The sequence below is a fragment of the Pinus tabuliformis genome, chromosome 1_2 (genome assembly GCF_031772625.1).
Source record: "Pinus tabuliformis cultivar Carrire ecotype Pingquan chromosome 1_2, CPIR1, whole genome shotgun sequence".
Lineage (NCBI taxonomy): Eukaryota > Viridiplantae > Streptophyta > Pinopsida > Pinales > Pinaceae > Pinus > Pinus tabuliformis.
In genome coordinates this window covers 894,290,428-894,308,262 of record NC_142298.1, presented here as the reverse complement: position 1 = coordinate 894,308,262, position 17,835 = coordinate 894,290,428, and positions in this window count along the sequence as shown.

Genomic DNA, 17,835 nt, shown 5'->3' with positions numbered 1-17,835 from the left:
TAATGAACGATGTACTATGTCTTTATTTGGACAAGTTTTTCATTGTGTTTTTTGATGACATATTAGTGTACTCAAAGACAAAGGAAGAGCACGAAAATCATTTGGCTATAGTGCTATAGTTGTTGAGGGATCACAAGCTCTATGCAAATCTCAACAAGTGTGCCTTTTTCTTATCACAAAATACACTATTTGGGGCATATTGTCTCCAAGGGAGGAATATCAATTGATCTAAAGAATATCAGAGCTATAACGGAGTGGTCAATGCTAAAGAATGTGAATGAGATCAAATCATTCAAGGTATTGGCAGGTTATTATAAGAGATTTATCAAAATTCCTCCAAGATAGGCCATCCTATCACATCCTTGCTAAGAAAAGGAAATAAATTGAGTGGATAGCTTAGTGTGTAGCATGCTTTGAGTAATTGAAATAGTTTCTCACAAATGCACCGGTGTTGAGGATTGTAAATCCTCACAAGGATTTGTCGGTGTGCACTAATGCCTACAAGGAAGGACTCGGTTGAGTATTGGTGTAGGAAGGAAAGGTAGTATGTTATGAGTCTAGGAAATTGAATGAACATGAGGTAAATCATGTCACCCATGATCTAGAGTTGGCTACCATCATTCATGCTTTGAAAATGTAGAGACAATACTTCCTTAGTTCGAAATTTACACTTATGCCAAACCATAGTGGGCTCGAGTATTTTTTTGAGAAACCCAAGTTGAAGGCTAGACATGCAAGATGGTTGGCCATACTTAATGAGTTCGACTTTGAGATCAAGTACATCAAAAGCAAGGAAAAAAAGGTTTTTGATGCACTTAGTAGGAGGATTCAAGTAAATCACTTAACAACCATAAGCTTTTTCAAAATGGACCTGGTAGAAAGGGTCAAGAGTGCAGGACAACATGATGAAAAATATCGTTAAATGAAAGAAAAGTTGTTACAATATGATGGGGATGAGGAATATCATCTCATTGATGATGGCCTAATTAGTTTCAGAAACAAAATTTATGTGCCAATAAATGATGAATTTAAAAGGCTCATAACGAGAGAGTTCCATGTCAAGCCTTATTCAGGCCACCCAGGGTAGTAAAAGATCCTCACAACCATTAAAAATTTCTATTATTGGCCAAATTTGAAGGAATAAGTGGTTGATTTGTGGCTAAATGCATAGAATTTCAGCAAGTAAAGGTTGAGTGAAATCATCTAGCAGGTCTATTGCAACCCATTCCCATATCGGATTGGAAATGGGAGGAAATCTCTATAGACTTTATTACAGGATTTCTTAGAACATATAGGCATTGTGATACAATTATGGTGGTGATTGATAAGCTGAGAAAGGAATTTTGTAGCAATTAAATCCATTATTACTGCTAGTGAGGTGTTACAAATTTTTATAAAAGAAATAAATATGCTACATGGTATCCCAAAGAAAATTATTTCGAACCGAGATGCTAAGTTTACTTCAAGATTTTGGAAGGAACTGTTTGCAGGCTTAAGGACCGAGTTGGCATTTAGTACAACATATTATCCAGAGACAGATGGGCAGACAGAGAGGATGAATGGGACCCTTGAAGATATGTTGAGGACATATGTAATGCATCAACCTAAGAAGTGAGAGGAGTGCATACCACTTGTAGAGTTCACATACAACAATGGATACCAAGAATCCATAAATATGAGTCCATTTGAGGCATTGTATGGAAGGAATTGTGATACTCCAATCAGCTAGAGTGATCCAGTGAATAGGGTTCCTGCTGGGCCTGACATGCTCAAGGAAATGGAGCAACAAATTCAGATCATCATGTAGAATTTGAAAGTGGCACAACATAGGCAAAAAAGATATGAAGACCAACATAGGGTGAACAAAGAGATCCAATTTGGGGAACATGCATATTTGAGAATCAATACCAAGAAGAGCTCTATAAATATTATCTCATGTCCCAAGTTGGCACCATAGTATTGTGGGCCTTTTGAGATCCTCAAAAGGATTGGACCAGCAGACTATAGGATGGTTTTTCCTCCATCATTTAATGTTCATAATGTTTTCAATGTTTTTTTATTAAGAGATGTGTACAGGATTCTAGTCCTTTGATTAACTTGTTTGTGCTATAGGTGGGACCAAAAGGGGAGTTATAGTCAAAGCCATTGTGCATTCTAGACTGAAGGAGTCCCACTGTTATAGAAATATTTGGGCACATCAACCCCAACTCACATATCGATGATATCAGGGTTCACCAACACCTAATATAGTTGTTTTATTACCTAAAGAAACTTAGTCCTCTGAATGCCTCATTCCATAAAAGTTCCATCACAAAATTCATCCAGAAACTGCCTAAAAGGGATCATTGTAGAAATCCCTTTGTTAGGGTGCTATCCATAGCAGGTGCCACATTGTCCAAGTGCTATGCATCGCAGTTTGGCCCTTTTTAGGGTGCAATGGTCGAGCTTAGACAAAATTCTGGGAGAGTTTGAAGAATCGGTTACTCATGGAAACCTCTAGAAGCTTCTCCTGTGCCACCTGCCCCTCTGAGTTCGCCCAAGGATGACTAAAGGAACTAGGAAACATCCACCTATTCCCCTCTTTCATGGAACCAATTCCTAAAAATAGAAAGGCATTCATCATCATCATGATGACTCAACCTCCTTCACTCATCTATAAATGGATCCCTCATCCAAGAGATCTAGAGGCTGAATATTTCTGAGTGATAAGGAAGTGTTGATGGTTTTAGTATTGAGGCAAAGTATTGTTGTAATGTTGGAATTTCTTTCTGCTCATGAGATGAAGAAGGTTTGAAGCTAGGAGGATGGCACTGGATCGGACTTATGGGTTGTAATCCTCCTTTCTATTAATAAAGCTTTTCAAGATTTTTTCCCTATGATTGTGTAATCTTTCAATGCAATTATATGTTTATCATACTTTTGATTCTGTGATGTTTATGAATTATGGATAATTATGCTTTGACGGGTCTATGTTTCTGTAATTGCGCAGGTACTCTCCAAGCATCTTAAGGACGGGGAGGAGTAATGAGATCAGCCAAAGGAGAGAGAGATCAAGCGAGGAATCAAGTGGAACTTACAGGTTGGCTCTTCATAATCTTTCTCTTATCTGTCATTCATAGGAAAAATAGTGAATTGTTTTAACTTTTGTTTCTAGGTTAGCTGCCAAGCCTAGAGAGTTAGCATTTCTTAGAAATATTAATTTTCCCGAAAACAAATTGGCAACTCCACTGGGGAACGTTGTTTCCCTTTCTGGTAGCTTAATAGCCTCTTAGAATATTCCACCACCCTTTACTTGTTGTTTTTCATTGAAATCAAGCTTAATCCACTAAAAATTGAATCAAATTTGAGCCAAAAACAACTTCAGAATCGCTCCTTGTAATCATCGCATTGTCCTTAATTGTGGCCTGTTATGCATAGCAGTTCCCGCATGGACAAAGTGCTATGCATAGCACTTGGTCCCTCTTTAGGGTGCGATGATCTCTTGAAGATCAGTTTCCCATCTAGGAGCTGAAGTTTTTGTCAATTTTCATTATTTTTGGATTGCTTGGTGGATATAAATGATGTCTCATTTCTGAAATCAGCCTCTCATCCCTTAGTTTGGCCTCACATAGACTAGATTGTTGAATGTTTTTTGTGCATTTGTTTATCATTTGCAATTTATTGTCAGAAAGTAGTTTTGATTGATTGTCGTGTCGAATTGAAAAGTGTCGTAAAGTCGTCATTTACGTCGAAAAGTGAGCTGTCGTAAAGTCTTCCTTCATAAGATAATTGATCGATCCATTTTTGTGCATTCAATTTGGTTTCTTATTCAAAGTGTCGAAAAGCATCATTTCTTCAAAATTGAAAGTGTCGTACAAGTCTTCATTTTTTCTTTGAAAGAAATTGTAGCAATATTCATTTTGTATGAAAAGAATTCTGAATCGTTTTGCATTTGTTTTTCTTATTGCATCATTCATATTAAGGAAAACTAAAAAGAAATACATGCATTTTCATTTTAGAGATTGAAGGTTTTTGTGCTAAAATGGAATGGTAGGGAATTGCATTAGTTTGTGCTCCTTGTTGTTTGCTTAAAGTACTTCTATGCTCTATCCCTTATAGTTTGGATTTTCATTGTTCAAAATAAACAAAAACAGTGCTTATCATTTTAGATGCATTTTTAGGAATTTCAGCACACATTTCGCGATGAACCCTCAAAGGCAAATCTTTAAGAAAGATCAACTTAAAATGAACCTCAATTAATCTAACAAGTCTTTGGAACTTAACACAACACATCTAGAGGTCTAGGCTAGAGACGTGTTCCAACGTATTTAAACCTAGTGGTTGTCGTTTTCACTGAAGGTTGGGTGATTCCTCCTCTTTGATTCGATAAGTGCTAGTACGGACTTGTGCTCCCCGTACCATCACGTATATAGTGGGAGACCCCAATAGGTTGAAATCCTTTATCCCTAGGAAGCCGAGTCTTCCACCTTACCGATCACAATGCACCAAACACAGCATTCGGGAAGACTGACTTTCGTATGGTAAATCCTTGGTAATTTCTCTTTAATTTACCACCAAGGTGTATATTGCAGTTTTGTGATTAGTTTGGTAAACCCTCTTGCTTAGTATCTCTAGAGCAATCACTTTTTCTCCTTTTTGACTCCTTAAAAGAAAAGTTTCATCTGAGCGCTTATCCTTTCAAGCTCATTTAACAACGAAAGTGACTAGAGTCATCTTTTTCTTTTTCTCGGCTCTTAAAAAATGAAAAAGCAAAGTTAAGTTCTAATTTCGTAAAAATTAATTAACCACGGATAACATCCTCCACGCCCGCTCCTTATTTGATCTTAGGTTGAAACATATGGCAACAAATCTAGAGTCCACCAATCAAGGAATTCCTTTTGATGGGAATCCTAGTCCTTTTCCTCCTTTCGAAAATATTGGTGCTCCTCACATGGCTACATTGTCCCTTCCGAGATTTACCATTGTCTTTCTAGTATGGTTATTTTCAACCTCTTTGGTTCAAAATGTCGTGATTTCTCCGCAATCAAATACACCTCCAACTGGACAAAATCAACCTCTCATTGATCCTGAAGTTGACCCTTTGTCTTCTTCCTCGGTTGTTTCTTCCTCCCTTCTTCCTCTTCGCCTGGTGAAAGTATTGGTACTAGTAACCAGGTGTCTAAGAAGAAGAAGAAAGGGAAGAAGAAGAAGAAGAAGCAAATTCAGTAGAGGGGAAACCAAGCAATCATTGCTTTGAATGCAAAATCTGATGAGAAACCGTCCATTAAGCCTCACAAAGTCTGATATCCATGCAAACTTTGTGTAGGAGACCATCTTCTTCGAAATTGTCCTTATATTCCTTAGATCTTAGAAGAATGGTCATCCCGTTCACATCATCCCGTGTCATCAACCTCTGGAGATCATGTTGGTGACATACCATCAACTAGTGACAGTAAAGTTCATGGACATAAGGGAAAAGTCAAGTTTCCATGTAGGTTATGTGAAGGGAATCACCCCATTCACTTTTGTCCCTATCTGGATGAAGCCAAAAGAGTGTTGGATAACCGTCTTGCTTCACCGTAGCGATTTCCATCTGGTCACAGGAAACTTTCCCTAAGTCCTTCACTAGTTGATGAGTTGACTGACCAAAATGAATCGTCGGTCAAACTCACTCTCTCTAAAAGTGAACCCAATGAGTCTATACCTGACCCAAATCAATAGGTCGAGGCAAAATTTGACCCGATTTCACCTTCAGTAAATCATACCTTTCCTGAAGAGAGTGAAAATGATACCACTCAAGTCCTTTTTGTTTCTTCAGATTCTAATGAGCTTGGGGGCAATCCGCCTGTTCCATCAAGGCAGGAGGAAAATCCTCCAGTTCTCGTAACTCAAGGGGTTAATCCTCCCATTTCTATGGTACCCTCTCCAAGTAGTCTAGTCACTTCCTTTGATTGGAATCGACTGGCAGGATTCTGCCTTCCTTCTTATGTGCCTTTCCAGATCATAGTACAAGTTTGTAATATGATTGTATCTGGAACCATTATAGATGAAGGTGCATCAGTGAGTATCCTTTCCTCAATTCCTTGGCATGCGCTTGGTTCACCACCGCTTGTGCCTATTACAAAAAATATGTTGAGTTTTAACAGAGGAACCAGTAAACCATTCGGGATCCTTCCACGGTTACCTATTACTTTGGGAGGGAAAACCGTTTATCTGAACGTGATGGTAGTCCCAAGACCTTTGGATTACAATTTACTTCTTGGGCACGACTATGTTTATGACATGGGAGCTATTGTTTCAACACTCTTTCGAGGGATTTGTTTCCCGCATGAAGGCAAAATTGTCACCGTTGACTAGCTTTCGTTTCCTAGTCCAAATATAGCTCCTAGTCAACCATCATCCCTAAATGGTCCATTTATACCAATGGTATCATCCCCGCCATAGGTTAATTATGTGGCAACCTATTCCATACCTACATCAACTAACGATCAATTCAGTGATGTTGTACATCATGTACCAGGGGCACTGGAACCAGATCTCTCCTTCACGATTGTGATCAAGGGTTTCCAAGGATGGTTCATTATCTTATGTCAACCTCGTTAAAAAATGAAACAAGGATCCGAGGATGGTTCGTTGTCTTGTGTCAACCTCGTTAAAAAATGAAACAAGGATTTGAGGATGGTTCGTTGTCTTGTGTCAACCTCATTAAAAAATGAAACAACAATCCAAGGATAGTTCGTTGTCTTGGGTCAACCTCAGTAAAAAATGAAACAAGGGTCTCCAAGGATAGTTCGTTGTCTTTTGTCAACCTCGTTAGAAAATGAAATAAGGAACCCGAGGATAGTTCTTTGTCTTGTGTCAACCTCATTAAAAAATGAAACGAGAGTTCGAGGATAGTTCTTTTACTGTGTCAACCTCATTAAAAAATGAAACAGGTCCACGAGGATAATTCCTGGTCTTGTGTTAACCTCGTTAAAAAATGAAATAAGGAGCATGAGGATGGTTCCTAGTCTTGTGTCAACCTCGTTAAAAAAAAATGAAACTAAGGATATGGGGATAATTCCTTATCTTGTGTCAACCTCGTTAAAAAATGAAACAAAAAGGTATGAGCAGAGTTCCTTGTCTTATCTCAAGCTTGTTAAAAAATGAAACAGGTATACGAGGACAATTCCTAGTCTTGTGTCAACCTCATTAAAAAATGAAACAAAGGAATCTGAGGATAGTTCCTTGTCTTGTGTCAACCTCGCTAAAAAATGAAACCAAGGTCCCCTGGAGAAAAATTCCAATTTGAGTCTTTGAGTAGATCTCGTAAAATCCCAGTCGAGTCTTTCACTTGATCTCGTAAATGAACCTTCATTCCATCCACTTGATATCCATGAGTAGTCTACTTAGGTGAATGTAATGAAGCTTAGAGGGCATGCACCTAATGGTAAAGTTAAGTTTCCTTGTAGGTTATGTGAAGGGAATCACCCCATTCACCTTTGACTATCTGGACGAAGCCAAAAAGGTGTTGAATAACTGTCCTGCTTCACCGCAGCGACTTCCATCTGGTTACCGGAGACTCTCCTTTTCATCATGTTGGGGGCATGTGAACCAATTCAAGCATAGTTTTTCATTTTAATCTTGTGTAAAAATGAAACTGAATCCAAGCATAGTTTGTTGTTTCAAACTTGTGTAAACATGAAACTAAATCCAAGCACAATTCCCTATGGTTCAAGCTTGTCTAAAAATGAACCCATTTCCAGTTTAACCCTCGTGATTGCCATTCTATCAGCCTCTTTCATCAGATGAGCCTTGGTTGTTTTCATCCCATTGCCACCATCTCTTTGGCTGATCATACGCTTTCACTTGGCTGTTTTACCTTTTTTGAGGAACAATTGCAATGAGTGGTCCTATTAGCCAGCGTCTTCACATAAATCAAGACTGTTTTGAGAAGTTCCAACATCACCGGAACCAGTTGCTACCCTAGACACCACTCGTCCTCAAAATAGAGTCCTCTTTAAGCTCTTTTCAGACTCTCTAAATATGAAAAGGTTGTCGAGCGCTTGTCGTTTCTAGCTTGTTAACGGATTAGAATCGATATCTACTCAGTATAGTTTTACCCCTTCTTCGGGTTGAGATAGATTAACTACGAAAAAGGTACTTGTTGGTCAAACATGATCAATAAGTTCTCTCTTGTATTGTCTTATGCTTTTTCGGACTTGAGAGACAAATTTTCGAAAAAGAACTTTTGGAGTTTCTTTTTAGTCCCTTTTCAAACTCTCTAAAGATGAAAATGACTGAGTTATCTTTGTCGTTAAACTCGTTAAAATATCATAATAGTGACAAACTTGTCCATCTAGGCAAGACCGAGTTTCACCTTCGCTAAACTCGTTAAAACATCAAATAGTGATGGGTTTGCCCGAAGGGAAAATTATAGAACAAGCATATGTTATCCTCCTCAAGCTTGATAAAAAATAAAGAGGTACTAGTCAGCAATGATTGGGGAAAATGGGAAAAATCTTGAAAACTTATGGTAGCAAGTCGCTCTTGAACATGACACTTTCACTTCATCTCCGTGATTAAGCTGCGTCGGGTCATTCCATTTGATGGTTATCATACCGTTGTTCTATCACACCATCCATCACTTTTGTTTTGGGTCAACGCTACCAATTCATCTCAGTGTCGTCGATATGTTCAAGAGAAGTCATCCAGTTAAAATTTCATACGTTGTAATACTACAAACCTTCATTTTCATGACCGCCATTCCTGAACCTTGTGTCGTCAGTCAATGTTCATCTCCAAAAGTCATTTACTTTGTTTCGTGTCATAGATGTGGGATACATCAAGGCCCTCCTACGATGAGTCACTTCTTATCGAGATCAGCTCATTATCCAAGAAGTTGACTTAGAAACACCCTTCCAGTGCTTTGAAGCTTGCATTCATTAAATGGAAAGTTTATCACTTCTGGGGACAGGTTGACATCAATGGCCTTCGACCGAAAGATTTTGCGTGGTGTTTGACATCGAATCATTGCGTGGTGTTCGACATCGAATCATTCATTCACACCATGTGAAATGTGTTGTAGTACCTTGAGGATCATCATTATTATCGATGATCCCTCTCGGGCATGTTAAAAGCTCACATCATTGGCTGGTAATCAGGCGATGTCTCTCCATGTTCGACGATGGAACATCTATTCACATGGATAGACTTGTACATTGAGTGAAGATTGAACGAGATTGAAGACCCCGGATCTAGTTTCATCCATCCAGGTTGCGATATATTCAGGAGTACCAAATCAAATGTATAAAGGCCTTACGTATATGGTCATCCTAATCATGGATCACAACTCTATATCTGTAGAATCACAAGTCTATATCTGTCGACGACTATTTGATCTATGTACATGTAATGAAAGTTTATAAGTTGAGCATGGGAATGCCTTTCTCAGCTAAGTTCATGAAGAGAAAATCAAATTATCATGATGTATTGTATTGTAATTGATGCAGGTCACCTTCCGGTTTGAAACTTCTGATCCTCATGATAAAGCATTTCACCCGACATAGATATTTACGACCTCATGCTTTAGGGGGCAACTGTTACAAGCTTATTTGGGCACATCAACCCCAACTCATATGTCGATGTTATTAGGTTTTATCAACCCCTAATATAGTTGTTTTATGCCCTAAAGAAACTAAGTCCTCTGAATGCTTCATTCCCTAAAAAGTTCCATTACAAAATTCATCCAAGAAGTGCCTCAAAGAGATCATTGCAGGAAGCCCTGTGTTAGGGTGCTATGCATAATAGGTGCCACACTATCAAAGTGCTATGCATCACACTTAGGCCCTCTTTAGGGTGCGCTGGTCGAGGTTGGACAAAATTCTGGGAGAGTTTGAAGAATCAGTTACTCATGGAAACCTCTAGAATTTTCTCCAGTGCCACCTGCCACTCTGAGTTCGCCCAAGGATGACTAAAGGAACTAGGAAACCACCTCCAATTCCCTTATTTCAGGGAACCAATTCCTAAAAATAGAAAATCATTCATCATTACCATTGATGACTCAACCTCGTGCACTCATCTATAAATGGATCCCTCATCCAAGAGATCTAGGGGCTGAATAATTCTGAGTTGTAAAGAGGTGCTGATGGTTTTAGTATTGAGGAAAAAGTATTGTGTTATTGTCAGAATTTCTTGTTGTTCATGAGGTGAAGAAGGTTTGAAGCTGGGAGGATGGTGCTAGATTGAAATTATGGGTTGTAAAAGAGATATTCCATACAGGTTGGTAGAATTTATTTTTGCTTGTGGAAAAACCTGTGAACAGTTATTGAACCAACGTTTCGGACTAGCTTAGTGAGTCCATCATCAGGGCAATGAGATTTGTAATCCTTCTTTCTATTAATAAATATTTTCAAGATTTTCCCCTATGTTTGTGTAATCTATCAATGCATTCATATGTTTATCATACTTTCGATTCTATGATGTTTATGAATTATGGATCATTACGCTTTGACGGGTCTTTGTTTCTATAATCTCACAGGTACTCTCCAAGCGTGTTAAGTACGAGGAGGATCAGCGAGATCAGTCAAAGGAGAGAGGGATCAAGCAAGGAATCAAGCGGAAGTTATAGGTTGGCTCCTTATAATCTTTCTCTTATTTATCATTCATAGGAAAAATAGTGAATTGTTTTAGCTGTTGTTTCTAGGTTAGCTACCAAACCTACAGGGTTAGCATTTCTTAGAAATACTAATTTTCCCGAAAACACCCACGATCTAGAATCAAGCCATAGAACAAGTCCAAGTGCAGTGTAGGATTTTTGGGCTAGAGGAAGCCACTTAGGAAATGACTGACTCCATGCAAGCATCATATCCTTTCTTGTTTGCTAGTTGAAGAAAATGGGTATATAATTGTAAATATTGTATAGAGCTATGTATATAATGCTCCATAAAGTAGTATGTCTTTTATTTTGTTTCCTTGTGTTACATATGAGAAGAAGAACACGAAGGTGGTGTTCCCCTAAGGGGAGGGGTTTGGGACAACCCCAACTTGGATTTCCTCTTGAAAAATGCTATGTAAATATTTTTACAAGAAAAAAAAAATGGGTTGAGTCAAAGGGAAGCATATTCTAAAGATGAGGAGGTTACTCTCTTGGGAAATGCAAGTTTTTATTATGCTAGAAATATTAACTGTTTTGATTTCCATTAAAGGTTGGTTGGTGTGTGTTTTTAATGGATTGATTCCAAAATTTAATGGGACTAAGTTGTCCTGGAAAATATTACATGGTAGCAAGGATAGGGAATTCAATCTGACCACAAAAGAGAAAACAATAGAGGAAAATAAGGTGTTCAGCGTCATTGAGGGGCAGATTCATTCATCCATTGTAGCAGCATGTGGTAGAGAACAATGGAGAAGAGAAGAGAAGAGCAAGGATTTGCTAAAGAGAAGATAAGACATTGACAATAGTTCAATTGGCATGATTGGAATGAAGAAGCTCTCTCCTTAGTGAGGAACAATGCCTCTCAATTCCCTATAACGTGGAGGGTGGAGATGGAATTTCTCTAGATTCCCTTGATGGTTGGGGTGGAGGATTGTGTACTTTAATTCCTAGATGGAGGACCTCTGAATCCTTTGTTGTTGTTGATATTACAGTGGGTTTTGGATTCCCCAAAGTGGGTGGAACCGTTGTGTCTTTCTTGAAGAGTGGATACTTGCTTCTCTAGACTCCTTGACACTCATGGGTGGAGGTGGTTAGTCTCTAGATTCCTAGTGCGTCCTCGGGTGAAAAAGAAGCCTCTGGACCCGCTTTATGTTTTGGGTGGAGGCAATAAGCCCTTGGATTCCCTATATGTGTTGATTAGCTGCCATTTGGTAGTTGGAGGGTGGAGGCAACTGGCCTTTGGAATCCCTATGTATTTTTGTAAGTTGAGTGACTGGTGCATGGAGGAAGGAGGTCCTCTGAAGTCCATATTTCAGCTTGCAGTTGATGTTTTCATCCTTTGAGCAAGCCCCTCAATCTCTAGAGTATGGCTTGTGGGTGACAATTGGAAATGAGCTTGGCTGCAACTGTCTATGGTTGGATGGAGTGTCCTTGTCCTAGACTCACTTACCCTGAGAATTGCAATATAAGTGCTTGTTTGCATTTGTTTAAATGTTAATGAATCTAAGTTTGATTTCTAGTTGGAATGGTGCTACAGAGAAAGTTTCATGAATATGTTTTTGCATTATGACAACGAATAACATAACATACAATACCCTTACATGATGAATAAATGTATAATGCATTTATGGTTTGAAATGGTATGCTTTATGCAATACATGAAGATGTTGTTGATATAACATAATTAATAATAAAATGTGCAATGTTTAAAGGCATCAAAATGGCTCATAAGAACAATAATCAATCATGACAATATTTAGTATACAAACCCTTTTAATTACAGAGTAATGGTTACATGGAAGATAATGTGTGTTGACAGGGTCTAAGAGTTATAGGTTGAAGGCATTGGATACCAACCCTTGTTGTTTCTATGATTGCATTATAATAATGTTGAGATAACTCCTCTATACTTAATGAATTGTGATCTTACATAAGAGACTTATTTAGCCTGTTGTGATCAGTGGCTTCAAAATGGAGAGGATGTGGTTGTTTATTGCCTGAATGGCTGCTAGTAGCCATATTGTTTTGAGTTGATAACATCTTGTCTAGGAGGGATGGCTGCATGTCCCTACCAATAGCCAAATGCCTCTAAGACATATGATAAGTGCAGTCTCATTTGTAAGGTCGTTGGAAGCCACTAGAAGCTAATGGGTGTTCCCTAGCATGCGGAAGGGGAGGTAGAGGACCTTCAACAGTTCACTACAAGTCTTTAGTAGAGGGTGGTTGAAAGATCACAAATGCAGGCATGTCATGAATATCCTATCCTTATACGGGCAATATTAGAAGGTCAAGAACATAACCCTTATACACATGTCTGCAGGGCATATGCCTGCATTTGAACTGGAAAAAATATTTCCCCATTCCTTCCAGGATTACCAATCTTCTTGCGGCCGTTGTGGTGGCCTATGAACCTCGTGGATTCTAGAGGAGTCATTCAGTCATAAGATTAGGGGGATAGCACTAGTAGGTGCTTAGATGGTGGTCATGAAGAAATGTTTTCATAGGTCTAGATGCTTGTAGAACCACATCAGCCAAACCATAAATGGAACCATGCTCAAATGGAGAATTTATGCACAAAGTTGCATTGCGGTGAGGTTAGATGGGGCCTTAATCTTATAGTTTATTCAGATAAACTTATGCAATTTATCTAATGGAAGACCTAGCCATGGAAGCTATGGATTTGTTGTTGAGATTCCCCCTTGTCATGATTGGACAAAAGGAGGGATGACATGTCCCAGAGGCCAAAACAATGTAAACTTTGAAACAGGAACTGATACGATTACCCATTTCATTGAGGTATCAAAAAAGTCAACTGGTTTTGAAAAGTGGTGATGCAGAATACACATCTTTTTTTTTAGCATAGTTTTTGACACTTTAATTTTTTTTATGTATATTAGTTTTTAGAATGTTAGTGATTTGCATGTTGATTTTAAAAAGTGTTGATTTTGCATCAGGCCCTTTTTTTAAAAGACCTATTTTTTGACTTTAAATTTTCTAATGTATTAAATGTGAATAATTATTTTCTAAATTTAACAATTTTTGAATTGGTCTTCTTCTTCATATATTCGTGTTTTTCTTTTAAATTTTTATTTTTTTTAGTGGGGTTTTTATTTTTTTGCATAGTTAAAGAACAAGGTCGATATTTTAAAGTTTTGATATTCTACATATTTATATATCATTAATTAATTTTTCAATGCACATCAAATAATTGTCTCTAAAAAACAATAATTTTTAACAATTGACATAAAAATAAACATTTTGAACATAAATATAACTAAAAAAATTACACATTTTGATCATTTTTTGCTACAAATGACATGTCAAAATCACAATTTTTATAGGAAAATTTTAACAAAAAATGGTTAAATAATGGTTTTTTTATGAATTTCATGTCAAACAATAATAATAATCACTTTTTTTTTAAATAATGATTCACATAAAAATTAAAGTGGAATTCACATAATACAATATTGAACACATAACAACATTAATTGAATGCTTACTCTTCTTATAAAATGTTAAAGTCAAAACATTACAAGTATAACTAATTAATAGTTACAAAAAATGAGCTTGAATTCCAAGCATAACTTAAATTTAATCAACAATATCATGTAATCCAAATTCTTCATCCTCTAGAGTTTCATCATTGTCTTCTTCCACAATAGTTTCTGCTTCATTTTGCTCATTTTCCTCTTCTCATGGATCTTTGATGTCTACAAATCTCCCAATGTATGCATTTCCATTCATTCCATGTAATGGTGGTTAAGGTTCCTTTTCCTTTTTTGCCACAGGTGATTCACTAAAATCCCCTTTCTTCAACCTAATTTCTTGCAATGCATCAGGAAGAAATTGCAGAGCATTAATTCTTTGTTGAATAAATTTGCACTGTATTGGATCTTTTTCAATGGCAATGTAATTTCTTCCTTTTTTTAGGCAACATGCTAGTGTTGTACCTAATTATCAAGCACAAAATAAATAATGAAGTAAATTAGTATAATGACATATAAATTAAGAAAGAAGATATTGAAATTCAATCCTATATAATAAAACTTACCTGAGCCGGAAAATAAGTCCAAAACCCAATCTCCTTCATTTGAACATAGGTCTATAAGGTAGTTAACCAATGACTGTGGTTTTTGATAAATGTTAACTATCTCTCATTTTGCTTCTTTATCTTCATATATTAATTTTTTCACAACAGCACCATAAACCAGTACTTGGCTATGACTCTTTCCATCTACCCGATTAAAAAGCATAGACATATAGCCATCATATTTTGCCCAACTATCAATATGGATGAACTCACAATCGTTTATAATTGGTTGACCTACAAGGTTAAGAAGATTTGACTTTTGCCTGTAATATGAAATAGTAAAAGTTCAATTAACTTGTACATAAATGAATTATTTAACATTGATCAAACATACATTTTCAATGTCTTACCATGTAAGTTGCATCCTTGAGTTTGTTTTTCCCTTGAAGCTTGACAATAACATTGCCAATTATGTGTCTGAATGAAATGTCACAAATCTCCATAATGGTGATGATGTGACTTCTATAAATCCCGCAACCACTTTACTAAGAGCTTGATAAGTATAAGGGTCACTATCACAATCAATGTTTGGGATATTGAAACCATGGGGAATATCTACAATAACTAGGGAATAATCCCTTTTAGGTATGAGTATAGAAATGTCTTCACTGTCACCTTGTATTACTTGATATTGAATAGTTTCAAGCCCATTGAAAATGAAATGAGTTAGAGTTGGATCAAGTTCAACATTCCTAAGACGTTGCTTCTTCAGTCTTTCGATCTTAATTTTTTCAAAAAAGGTTCTGAAACTATCTGGTGCTCCATTTGCATCCTTCCTCATCTTTAATAAAATAAACAAATATATGTATAAGTTATAAAATAAAAATAGTATACACATGAATAAAAATGAATGTATAAATCAACATACCTTTTTTTGTGTAAGCTTCGTAGTTCCTTTTTCTATTAATATTTTCTGCAAATAAGTATATTTTTAACAAAAATGGTAGGTGGTCTCAACCTATCGTAGGAAACCAGGTCTATTAGCCACCTATCTACATTGAATGTTGTCAAGAATTTAAAAATATTTTTCATGACCATGCAAGCTACGTTGGCAGTTTTATCTACTATAAGATTCATATTAAAACAGTAAATTTTGGCCGACATTTAAACAAAATTCTACTTGAATACCTGCTTCATTCATCTAATGAGTCCACTGAGGTTGGGGCTTTCACACTGGAGCCCAGGATTTCTCTTCTCTTCATGTCCTGGATGCTTTGTTCAATCCTGTTTACCGTGAGGTTGTTTCAGTACAGTTGCATCTGGATAGATTGGATCTCCATGTGCATATCCTTCATACTAGGCTCAGCTAGTCTGGCATCCTCCGGTTCCTCTTGTTCCTTATATGTTGTCATTGCTCGACCCAGGATATTCTTCATGACCCAGTGCTGTTGAATTGTTTGTCGGAACAGTGTTTGACGTCCTCTGGTATTCTCGGGGTCTTTAACCATAGTTTCTCATTCCTCTACCTTGATCTCTTGATTTTATATACTATCGTTTAGCTCCCTCTCGCATTCAAATATTATTGTTTTCACTTCGGCGGTGTTCCTACCACATATGCATTTATCAGGTTCTGCGTACTCTCTTTCCCAGTCTTCCTTCCTCTTTTACTTGGTCCTCTGTTGGAGGTTGCTTCCAACCCTTTCGTCTTTTTTCCTCACTTTCCCATTCCTCTATTTCCTCTCTTTCCCACTTCATTACCTTCCTTTTCCATCTTGTTCTCCTTCCAGCTTAATTCCACCTTTTTCGAACGGCGCACCTGTTCCTCGGTTGAAGCAGAGAATTTCGGAGTCTCGGAACTCACACTGTGCTTCAACCTAGGAACAAGTGCACCGTCTGAAAAAGGTGGAATTAAGCTGGAAGGAGAACGAGATGGAAAAGGAAGGTAACGAAGTGGGAAAGAGAGGAAATAGAGGAATGGGAAAGTGAGGAAAAAAGATGAAAGGGTTTGAAGCAACCTCCAATAGAGGACCAAGTAAAAGAGGAAGGAAGACTGGGAAAGAGAGTATGCACAACCTGATAAATGCATATGTGGTAGGAACACCGTCGGAGTGAAAACAATAATATTTTAATGCGAGAGGGAGCTAAATGACAGTATATAAAATCAAGAGATCAAGGCAGAGGAATGTGACACTATGGTTAAAGACCCCGTGAATACCAGAGGACATCAAACGCTGTTCCAACAAACAACTCACCCTAGGAACCCAAATATTCACGGGGTCCTCTGGTATTCACGGGGTCTTTAACCATAGTTTCAAAGTGAGAGAATTTTGTTTCCATGAGTTAGGATTCAGCATGCTGGGTTTTAGTTTTAGTCCTACCATTATTCATCCTTCCTAGGGATTGGTTTCATAGTCCTTTGTGTACCAGTTCTTGGCTAAGACCATTTCTCTTATATTCTGGACTATCATTCTCCATAATTATGTTGTTGTTCTCTTTTTCCCTTTGAAGATTCTTTTGTTTCTTTCCTTCCAGACTGCCCAGAGTAAGAATCCTAATGATATCCACCAAGCGCGATTTAGGATGGGGTTCTGGTAAGGCTTTCTTCTCCATTTGTCCATTGTTTCTTTCATGCTTATTTGATCCCTGTCACTAACATCGAAGAGTTGTTCATGGTTTTTCAAAAGGGTTTCACTACAACTGCAGGCATTTTTTAGATGTTCCATTGATTCTTATTGTCCTCCACAAGTACTACAGGCCGATGGTCCCTATAGACCTTTTATCTGGAGTTGATCCCAAGTGAGCGCTCTCCCATGCTGAATTATCCAGAGAAAGAAATCAATTTTTGGCCATGATTTATCTTTCCATATTTTGTGCCATATAGGTGGCCCTTGTTGCAGGTGGTGCGCTGCTTGTATATGGTAGCCTTCTTGAATTGTTAACATCCCTTTGATTTTGTACCCCCACCTTATTATATCTAGCTTTCTAAGATTGCAATTTTTTTATTTTCCATCTCTTTCTCATAAGTTTCCCATTGGGTGGATTCGAGAGCACCCAATTGGTCTTGTTTCTACTTCCATTTTCTCCAATGTTCTCTCATGTCCAGGCTCCAGAAGTTTTTCATTGTCTGATTTGCAAGGCTATTGGTGAATTGACATATTTCCCCTAAATCACATCTATTGTGAAGTTT